The following is a 12,167-nucleotide window of genomic DNA, read 5'->3' as shown; positions in this document are numbered from 1 at the left end:
GTACAACTGACATTATTAAAAAAGAAAAATGAGCATAAAGCAATAACTGTATTAACACTTTCCTCATTTCACTTGTTCGCTTTTGAAATACATTCTTTAATTCATTTCTGCAAACCTTCAAAAGAATTTGGATTAAAGCATATTTGAAAATTAGGACGTGGACTACTGGAGCTTTTTTGAAAGCTCACTTCTATCAGTGGCAGAACTCACCTTAAATACCTTCCCAGATGTAAGCTATATATCATTATTTTCAGTTGATATGACTGTCTTTATTCTGGTTCCAGGAATGGTTCCTGTTCCTCACCCCTCTACCACCCCTTCGAACAGCATTGCAATATCTCTATTATTATTGCTCGCAGAGAATGATAATTTTTCCCTTACATTTTAACTAGGTTAGATAGATATAGGCTCCCTATACCACAGTAGAGTTGCATGATGAACCTGCACTGTTCCATTTCCAACATACGTCTCCCTCCCTTTCATAGCAATTGACATCTCAACGTGCAGCCTTCATTATTTCTGCTGCATTCATTACTTTGGCTCCCCATTCAGATCTCTTCTTTATCTAGGAAATAGAACTCTGGATATAATTTGTTTCATATCTAATATTTTAATAAATAAGATACTTTAAAATGAAGTACAAAATACACTTGTATTTGTTGTTTGTTTCTCTGCCAGTGAGTTAACTGCTATCAGCAAGGGATGTTATTCTTTTCCAAAAGAACACTTTACTTTTCTGAATAAAAATTTAGAAAAGAAAGTACCGAACTTTGAAAGAACTTTATACAATTAAAATCCATAAAGTTTTGTTCAGTTTCTGTTCACTGAGCAGTGATCTTGACAAATAGAAGTAATCCATGTGCTGGTATACCTCACCAGCGTTGGGCTCTACATGCGTACTAAGAAGCATGGCTGTGGTGTGCCCTTTCTACGGAGCAGAGTGCAGCTCAAAATGCAGGGCTAAGACTCCACTGTATTTTCCTAAACTGGTAAGCAACGTGATGGCGAGGACCACAAGCTTTCCTCTTGTGGTGATGGACAGGAGAAAGTACGTAGGGAGAAAGTAGTTTCACCTCCTTCTTAAAATATGTCAAGCAATTCACCTGAAACATTTCATCTCTTCCCTACAATACGTAAATCAGCTCACCTGGAATGAACTATATACATATATATCTTTTCCACTTAAGAAGGTAATACAGATTATATCTGCCTTGAAGCAGTGATCAGAGAGATTACGAAAATGTCAGAGTTCAATCGTTAGTGCTCTCTTGGGGCAGTAGAACAATATTAGATTTTCCAAGCTACAGTTAATCCGTGGTTTTTGCTGTTTCATGGTTATCTGATTTCACCTTATTTTGTGTATAACATTTTCTGTTTGCTGATTTGTTTTTCCAGGAGAGCTGATATATACCCAAGTACAGTGAACAACATACTTTTCTTTACAGAAATAAAAGGAAATTTAAGACACAGTTTAGAAGAAAACCACGTACGAAGTCTATAATGACCTTCTTTCAGTAGTCTTAACATTCCACTCGGCACAGTAAAGAAAAGAACTGTATAAAAAATTAAAAGAAAATCAATTTACTTAAAGCAGAATAAAACCTTTTAAATATTATAACCAAGTAAACTATTCTAGATAAGATATGAAGAACTTTATCAACTTATTGAGTTGAAATATATTAATAAATGATATATAGACTCCTGAAGCTAAAGTTGATTAAGGCCATTTCACCGTTAAATAATTTTCTCATATTAACAGGATTTTTTTTAAGTGAGCAGTTAAATTATGTGCTTTTGTCATTATTGGTAATTATAGTACTGAGGAGTTATTAATTTAGTAATATTGAGATAAAACAGTTCGTTAGTTCACATAAAGTTAGCATGTAATAATGTGTCCCATTGATCAATCCACAGTTTTCACCCTTATAAATTTAATTCTGGGGAAAATTGGGAGGTTTCTTCTTTCACATATTTCAAGACAATTCAGTTGTTGTGCTATGTGCTCCATGTATAGAATCAAAAATCTGCTCTTTAGAGGTTAATTTTTTTCTCCTAAATAAGACGCAGACACATAAAAAAATCTAGTTTATTCTTTATTCATTTCCTTACAAATATTTAAAATAACAGTTAGCCTCTCTCTCTTTTATTAGCTCTCTGAAAGGTTGTGAAATTAATAATAACAAAGTGATCAAACTTTGCATTTAAGTTAGCTTACTATAACACAGATTTATTGTACTTGTAGCAGTGATAGCTCAACTACACTCTAATTCTCATTTTTAGTTGTATTTTTTCAGATAAATTTTGCTCAACATTTATATAGGAAGTAGTGATGAAATTTACTTTAAAATATAGAAGAGCTAATTTATGCCTATGCTTGCTGTATGCAGGCTTTAAGCAAATTCATATGTTTACCCTTGTAAACTCAGGCAACCTAATAGTACATATTGCTTCAAGTGTAGCCTGGGTGACAGTCCTCGCGTGCTTCCAAGCACAAATCCAGATTAATAGTTCTTCAGCTTTTAATTTTGGATGGAGAATGACTCCAAAAGTTTTATTAGAAGAATAAGACATTGATATTTCAAACTTTGAACAATTCAAGCAGTTTAAATTTAGACATGGATCTAGCCTTCCTCACTGAAGTTTTATCCAAAACTATTTTTCTATTCATTTCTTGGAAGACTAGAGGAAACCCAGGCCTGCTGCTGAATGAGACTGAATAGTCTCAAAGGACCCAGAAAGGCCCAGGTACTGAATGTCTTCTTTGCCACAGTCTTTACGGGTGAGACTGGTCTTCAGGAATCCCAAGGCCTGGAGACCAGGGAGAAAGTCTGGAAAAATCACTCCAGTCTTCAGAAAGAGCATAAAGGAGGATCTGGGGAACTACAGGCTAATCCAGCCTCACCTTGATCCCTGGAAAGGTAACGGAGCAGCATATCCTGGACACCATATTCAAGGACAAGAAGAACAATTAAGCTATCAAGAGCAGTTAGCATGTATTCACAAAAGGGGAATCACATATAACCAGTCTGAGATCCTATGTTCCTATGATTCCTATGAACATTCTAGGTAAACGAAAGGAGAAGGGTGGATGTCACCTACCTTGACTTCAGTAAGGCTTTTGACTCTGCCTCCCATAAGATCCTCATAGGCAACCTGATGAAGCATGGAAAGTGAGGTGAATTGAAAATTGGCAGAGCTCAGGGGATTGTGATCAGTAACGCAGTGTCTCGTTGGAGGCCAGCAGCTACCGCTGTACCCAGGGATCAATTCTGCATCTAATCTTATTCAATTTATTCATCAATGATCTGGATGAGGGGACAGAGTGCTTCCTCAGCAAGTTTACTGATGATACCAAGCTGGGAGGAGTGGCCGATACATCAGAGGGCTGTGTTGCCATTCAGAGGGGCCTCGATAGGCTGGAGAGATGGTCAGAGAGGAACCTCATGAAGTTTAAAAAAGGGAAGTGTCAAGTCCTGAACCCAGGGAGGAATAACCCCATTCACCAGTACAAGCTGGAGACTGACCTACTGGAAAGCAGCTCTGTGGAGAAGGACCTGAGAGTTCTGGAGGACAAGTTGACTGTGAGGCAGCAATATGTCCTTGAGGCCAAGAAGGCCAGTGGTATCCTGGGCTTCATTAGGAAGAGTGTAGCCCGCAGACTGAGGGAGGTGATCCTTCTCCTCGACGCAGCCTTGGTGGGGCCACATCTGGAGTATTGTGTCCAGTGCTGAGCTCTCCAGTACAAGACAGACATGGAGCTACTGCAGTGAGACTGCAGCAGAGGACTACTAAGAGGATGAAGGGACTGAAGTGTTTCTCATATGAGGAGAAACTGAGAAAGCTGGGACTGTTCTGCCTTGAGAAGAGAAAACTGAGGGGGGAATCTGATCAATATGCATAAATATCTTAAGGGAGAATATAAAGAAGATGGAGCCAGACTCTTTTGAGTGGTGCCCAGTGACTGAAACATAGGATTTCCTCTGAATGAAAGGAAAATATTTTCTTTGAGAGAGTAACAGAGCACGGGAACAGGTTGCCCAGAGAGGCTGTGCAGACTCTTATTCAAAAGGTGTCTTGGTATGGTCCTGTGCAACATGCTCTAGGTGACCCTGCTTGAGTAGCAGGGTTTGACTAGATGATCTCTAAAGGTCCTTTCTAATGTCAACCATTCTGTGATTCTGTGATTTTCTCTTTCGAATGCTAGTTTATTTTTTTTTCTTGCTTTAACTGGGGTTATTGACAAAACCAAAACATGTTATACAAAATTAATATAAAATTAAAAGGGAAAAGGAAAAATATTTTTCACTAAGAGTGATAGTTTTATACCTCTTCAGAGCTTAAAGTCATTGCTACAGGGTACTTTGTTGTTCTCAGAGTCCTGTCAAAACCATCGAGCAGAACTATTATCAAATCATTAATTTTATTTTAAAAGACTACTGTGAAATAATAAATGCTTCCCGTACTGCAGACAAATTATCAGGACTGATAGGCATGGACCTTGGCAGACTATTTATTTGTGTACAGACTCTGTCATAACACAGTTGCTAATGCATATTTTTTGTTTTTCTTCAGCTCTGTGACATGCCTCACCTTCTCTTCTTATTTTTATAGAAATAGATTTTCTAAGTGGAATCCAAACATAATACAGTAATGGCTGGAATAAATCACTGAGAAGATAAGTGAAGGGACTATAGATTACTATACCAACTGGTCAAAGATTTGTTTTATTGAGTGCTTTTCATGAATAACATGGGTATATAACTCTATTTCTGATACTAAAAAAGTGGGTCCTACTCTTCACTTGCAGGAGAAATATTTACAGGCAGCTGGAAATCAAGTTTCATGAGAACACTTCATTCATTTTTCTATCAGAAGTATTGCAAACTGATAGTATTCAGTCAACAGCATCTATTTATTCCTTATTTTTTTAAAATGTGTACTATGTTTAAAGATGTGAAGTTCTGAAACAGCTGCTTCCTCTTGCAGGTGCTGCCAATATTCCATCTAGAAATCCTTTCAGAAAGTTTAATAACCATTAAATTACTTAAATAGCTTATGATGTACTGTGAACAAATGTATTGTAGGCTTAAAAGAATTTAGGAATAATGAAGCTGCTTTTGCAATTTCCTGGGACTTTTTTTCTTGTTATTTGTTTAACTGGTATATAGAAGTGGAAGAAATGGTCCATCAGTCCGCAACTTTAGAGATTGAATAGTCATAAAAACAACAGAACATTTCAGTATGAAATTATTATTTCTATGACCTCTATGGGAAAAATGATTTTGTGTTCATCAGCCACCAACTCCACACCAAAAGAATAGAAGGAGACTTTATCTGCAGCATTCTAGCATGGTTCACAGTTACAAATATGTGTCTAGAATGAAATGCTGTTTTATTGGTAGATTTTGCAGTAATAAGAAGTATAGAATTCTCATATTTCCCCAGAGGACACAGTAGTTTTGCCAAATCTCATTTTAGGCATTTTAAGCATTCAGTGTGAACATCTAGTGTGTTCATCCCAGAACTTCCACTTTCACTTTTCTTTTCTTGTGTTTTGTGCTGCAATATAGACAGTTCAGTGTTCTCCTTAAAGAATTATGAAGAAGGCCTTTAGACAATGCCTGCTTCAACTGCTCATCTTACAAAAAAAATCAAGAAGCAGCACCCTACAATACTATCCCCACTGACAGGCCAACTTTGTTGCCTTTTAAGCCTGGCCACAGATTTTTTAAATGATTGTGTTGGCAATGCTGAGAAATAGCGTGCCTAAGAAATTGCCTTTTTTGTTCTCCTTGTATTGGAAAAGGGCTGTAAATCACAGCGTATTTTTGATTCCTTTAGTTTCTTACTAATATTACTAAGACTGTTGGCTAGAGTATTTTCAGCATGTGCTTTGGCATCTGCTGTGCTCCATAACACCACAAGCCAAAGAGAACTAGTTGCCCTAAAATGCAATTAGCTGATAAGGAGGTTGGCTATTTATTGTATCATAGCATTCTCTCCTCTGTGACAAGATGACATGTGACATCACCATATGAATCAAAATGATAGTTGTTTACCTGTGTGATCAGGAGGGCATGAGAGTTCAGAGGTCTGGAAGGAAATGTATAGAATAACAACTCTGTCTTCTTTCTGGCATACATGCCCACTCAATTAAATTTGATGAGAACATCTGACATATATTTCTCCCTTATCTCTTTGAATTGCTTGTCCATAACTATGACAGCCATGAAGGACAAACTTTTTATTTTCTAGAAAATTTTCACGTTGAAGAGGTGCAACCTACTCGCACTTCAGATAAACCGTATATACTTCTCCTACTGTTATAGCCCACTTCATATGTCAAACACTGCGTAACATAGAGGAAAGTTTTACGTTTGAAATATGACATCTCTGTCTTGTGCTATTTATCTTCTTGTCCCTCTGTAGTCAAGGCAAAACTATATCCCTGTTTATAAGGAATCATTGTTGCCTACAGAAAAAAAAATCAACTAAGCAATGTTATTACAATCAATATCGTTATTAATAATACTAGTTAATATTGAAGTAGCCTCTAGAACTCCTAGTAAGGGATCATCACCACATTGTACTAAGTACAGTGCAAAATGTGAAATTATACATACCTGACTGGAAGTACAGTGCAGACATGGAGAGGTAACTCCTAAGGAGCAAGTTCCAGAACAAGCATAGTCAGAAAGATAATCATAATAAACCAGCTACACGCTAGTTAGTTAGTCTTTCTCCTAGGAGCCATTATCTCATGGCATTACATTTTGTGACAGACAGTATTCTACATAACTCAGAAATTACAAAAAGTCTATTCTTTGGTACTCTTGAATTTTATACAATGGCAGTTACATTTTTATGTTTATTTACTTTTAAGATATCTGCTTAACTCTGTACAAAATTATTTGGAATTGTAGATATTCTACAGTGCTAAAATTATTGCCAGTATTATCTCTGTTTTTCTCATAGGTAATAAGTATTTGCTATTTCTATGCTGTCTACATCATCTGAAGTAAATCAGGTAGATTTACATAAGTATACTTGCCTTTTCTGTTTGGAAAACTCATCATTTTGTTTTCATTTACTCATTTAAATTCAGAGAAATCCTAGTAGCTTCGGTTTGAGGTATATTTGTGTTTGTTTTAAACTAGCATGAGAAAAAAAGCAAAACCAAAAACAACAACAAAGAAAAACTTTCAAGTGAGATTTCCTGCATTCTTCACCTCTTATGATTTTACAGTTCCTGAGTTGTATATTGGAATTGCTCAGTAGATATCATTGTGTGCAGTAGTAGCTGGCAGTGAAGCCAAGTAGTATGAGGGGAAACTGAGACACACAAAACAACTATCCTACTTCCGTGAGCAGACAAAAGAAGGGAACAGTAGGCAGACTAAATGTTTCAGGGGAGTGATAATTCAGAAAACTGGAAATTGTTTTAATTAAATGGATTCTTAAATTTCTGTATAGAAGGATTTTCCAGCATGTTCCAGCAAGTTTAATACAAGGAGGGTACTACGGATTCCAGATATTCTTAGTAATCTGATCAGCCTTGTGCTGAGAATCTGTTGTGAAGTGGCAGGAAACTAATCAGATTCATTTGCAATTTGCAAGCTATTTAGATTTTTGAAAAATAAGCAAATTCTAGCAATGATCTATACTGTGGAAGAATTTCTCATTTATTCTAAGGTATTTTTCTAGCCATCACTTATTGGGAAGTACTGACTGATGGTTAATTTTGTATAGCTCAGATCACCTGGAATGCACATTGCCTTTTTTGTCTTTTTTTTTTCTTCTTCTTCAGCTTTAAATAACTCCTTTGTCAGATTTATATGACTATTTTTAAATAGGTGAGGGTGTGATTCTTAACTTTAAAAAATCCAAACTTCCAAAACAAACAACCAAAGGAAAAAAAACCTTTCATCAGTTAATTCAATGTACAAGCCAAAATATGGACTTTGTGGTGTAGCTGTTCCACTGTAAAACACACTGATACCAGGAGATACTCCTGCCATCAAAATTACTTGTTAGTCAATGATAGTTTGTTCTGATAAAATACGTAATTGCTTCTCTTAGGTATATTTTCTACAGTAACTAGCTTTGTTAAAAAAAAAACAAACATTCCTCAACCTTTCCATTTTGTGTAATATCTTCTATCAACATCTCCAGTGTGATAATGATAATATTCTAACTATAGATGTTAAATATTATCAGTATGAAATACAGTAACAGTTAATTTTTGCTCCCCAAAAATCTGTTATTGAAATGACAAGGGTTTAGAAAATAAGTCAAATATATACAACTTCTTTCTGATAAGATAAAGAGTAATTCACCAAATTATACAAAACCCTATATGTAAGTTTTAGTGAGTATATTTATTAATATATGCACATCCCCATCTAGTTTCATAGCAACTTTTGAGATGTAGATGGTCTATCTGAAATTATCTGTAGTTTTTACCTCAAGCACAACATAGAAAAGGTGACTTTGCAGTGCTTGTAAATCAAACCCTATATATTTTCCTTTTCTATTGTAAAAGTTCCAACTTTTTCCTGAACTTTGAAGAAAAAAGATTTCAAAGATACAGCTAATACATAACTTTTTTTGTGTGTTCACTAGAATCTAAGGATATAAGAAAGTCAAGTTTGTAGATAAACAAAATCCTTTTCAGATCGAATATTACATTTGGGGGCAAGCTGTGAAACCAGTAAAGAACCTTGTATGTTCACAAGCTTGTTCTTGGACTAGCCCTTCAGTCATTTAGACCATCCCTTCATTTTTTTCCAGCTGTTCTACTAATATTATCTAAACCTTAGTGGTTTTTCAGGTACCTGGAAAACTATTTTTATACTAAACACATTCTAATACCTCCCTATAAAAAGCCTGTTTCAACTTTTTTTTTATTTATTTATTCTCATAGTCATTTTTCTCTTCTTAGCCAAGGTTATGGGTTTTGTTCATATGATCTCAGCTAGTCTTTCCAGGCCATTTCCTTCTCTGTATGACCCTTTAGAGAACAGTTTTTGACTTGGACAAGTAGTGTTTGATTGTGTGGTTGTTTGAATACTACATATTCACTGTTTAGTTCAGAGGTATAAGCCTCATCTAACTTGGAATTTTTTGCTGGATTTTGATCCTAAATGCGAATATGTAATTCCAGCACCTTATTGCTAGCATTTCAGCAGGTCCTATCAGAATAAATATATCTAATGGAACAAACCATCTAGAAAATAACTTCTGGTAATTTTTATTTACTGAAACAAATATAAATCATTCCAGTGCTCAGCCCCAAGTGGAGATGATATCTGCCTCTAAAAATAGCTACTTCAAAGAAGTTCAGAACACATTTGCATAAACCATAGTTGTCAGATTGTTTGTGTTTAGTTCATGGAGATGAAAATTAATTGTAAAATGCCATATTGGGAATTTGTTCATACAGTGTCTATAGGGATGAACAACTTCACTACTTGGTTTTTACACAGAATGGTTCAAAGGACAAATTTTGAAATAATATTTCCCCTCCCATTAGGGTTAAGTGCATAGACACATCTCAGTGGGATATAAATGGCTTGTATTTGCTTAAGTTCTGTTAATAAAACTACTCTGGAAGGGGTGCATATTTAGTGTAATTAGATAGTTGTCTCCTGTGGTGGTAAATGGAACATGCAGCAGAGGAAAAGGCCCTATTCCACAGTGCTGAATTAGAGGAAAACTTCAGATAGGTTTCTAGTGTGATTTACTGAAAATAAAAATAATTCATTGCTCTCCTTTATCTTTTCAAGCTAATCAGAAAAAAAAAAGGGGGGGGGGTGAGTGGAGCAGAGGTGCAGCAATCCTAGCCCTCACATATCTCACATTTTTGTGAGAACAGCAAACAAGCAAACAAAATGAAAGGCTTTTTTGAACAGAGGAGTTAAGTATATTGAGCTGAAAGAAGACACTGGTGCGCGAGCTCTGCTTACAGAGGTTTTCTGTAGGGGAAAGAACTTCATGATGATTCAAGTGGGGACATCCTAATGGTACTAGACTGCTACGAAACTTTGGTTTGTATTTATGAAACAGCTGTTGACATGTGAGCCTGTTTGAAGAAGGACTAAGTGTCCCAATTTGAAGGTCACTGAATTCAAGAGGAGTCCGGATTTTTAGGCTTACTCTACTCCCTGTATGAATTGGCAAAACTTAGCATTTCTCTAAAGTATTCTGCTAATAAACAAGGGCAAGTGCAGGGTCCTGCACTAAAGGAAAAATAACCCCAGGCACCACTACAAGCTGGGGGCTGACCTTCGGGAGAGCAGCTCTGCAGAGAAGGACCTGGGAGTGCTGGTGGATGACAAGTTGACCATGAGCCAGCAATGTGCCCTTGTGGCCAGGAAGGCCAATGGTCTCCTGGGGTGCATCGGGAAGAGTGTTGCCAGCAGGTCGAGGGAGGTGATCCTGCCCCTCTACTCAGCCCTGGGGAGGCCTCATCTGGAGTACTGTGTCCAGTTCTGGGCTCCCCAGGACAAGAGAGATGTGGAGCTACTGGAGAGAGTCAAGTGTAGGCCTATGAAGATGATCCGAGGGCTGGAGCATTTGCCCTATGAGGAACGGCTGTGAGAGCTGGGCCTCTTCGGCCTGGGGAAGAGAAGACTGAGGGGAGATCTTATCAATGTGTACAAGTACCTGAAGGGAGGGTGTCAAGGGGACGGGGACAAACTCTTTTCAGTTGTCCCATATGACAGGACAAGAGGCAATGGGCAGAAATTGAAGCACAGGAAGTTCTGCCTGACTGTGAGGGGGAATTTCTTCCCTGTGAGAGTGACGGAGCCCTGGGACAGGTTGCCCAGAGAGATTGTGGAGTCTCCTTCTCTGGAGATCTTCAAGGCCCACCTGGATGCCACCCTGTCTAACATGCTCTAGGTGACCCTGCTGAGTGGGAGGTTGGACTAGATGATCTTCAGAGCTCCCTTCCAACCTTTCTGATTCTATGATTCTATGATTTCTGGTGATACAAAGGCAACCCCTAGCAAAATAAATAACGTCAGGACATTCACAGACCCCAAAACTTGATTGCCTATGTTGTCAAATTGCACTTTTTACTAATCCATTAGAGTAGTCCCTGGCACATTCTTGCCTCAGTCGGCAAGTACTCCTCAAGAGTGTAGTTCAGGAGTACATTTCCTAGGCAAAGCTCAGAAATTAACGTGGAACAACTAGGCATTTCAACGAGGACATCCTGTTTAAGAGGTTAGAGAGATTGATATATATACCTATGTGCCATATCATATCAATTGTCATTAACATTGGAAAACAGACCTAGTTACATTTAATTTACTAGTAAAAATGTAAAGACAGAAGGGTCACAAACAGGGATCAGTCATATATAGCACTGATTTGATCTGATATTTTTATTTTGTATATTGTCAAGGGAGACACCAGCGAATGGTTTATAGCCAAAATCTACTCCTCAAATGGTGCAATACCAATCTGCAATGGGAAACTAACTCAAGATCAGCCCTACAGGAAACTACAGAAGGAAAGCGAAACAATAGCGTTTCACACCATAATACCATGTGTTCTAGTAGCTGATATCCATTTATTAATAATAGTGGTGTATTTTATTTGACATTGCAGTCAGTAAAAAGTACACTTGGAAAATGTTTTCCCTGGTAGTACATGATGATCTGTGAGAAAATATTAGGGCCTTCTTTGTTTTGTCTTAGGTTTATTGCCTGAGTAAACTGAGATGGAAAATTTGAAAGTCAGCTGTACTTTTGGACAGTCAGTTGTTGCATGTAGATTTCCAAAATGCTTTGAGGAATAGCACACAGATTTAGTTAAAACAATTATTTTCAGTATTTTGAATGCCTATAGTATCAGACTTACAAGATTTTACATCTTTTCAAAGCTGTTTCAGTTTTATTTATATCTTTTTCCCAAATTTCTCCCCCTTCCCTTCCTATAACATCTCTCCCTTATCTCTCAGTCTGGCAGATTATTTTTGTACGAAGATATGATATCTTTTAAAAGTTTATCTGGGAGGTGTTTTTGCCTTTATTGCTACTCATGTGAATCTCAAACTAGTTTACTCACAAGCTGGCAGATGCTCAGTCTTTATTTCCAGCCAAATCATTGCTGCTGAACATTTTCTATTCTATGCCCTTTTATGGGGAGCGGGGGAAGGA

This window comes from Rhea pennata, chromosome 3 (genome assembly GCF_028389875.1).
Source record: "Rhea pennata isolate bPtePen1 chromosome 3, bPtePen1.pri, whole genome shotgun sequence".
Lineage (NCBI taxonomy): Eukaryota > Metazoa > Chordata > Aves > Rheiformes > Rheidae > Rhea > Rhea pennata.
The sequence above is the reverse complement of the archived record's forward strand: the minus strand, read 5'-3'. Positions refer to the sequence as shown.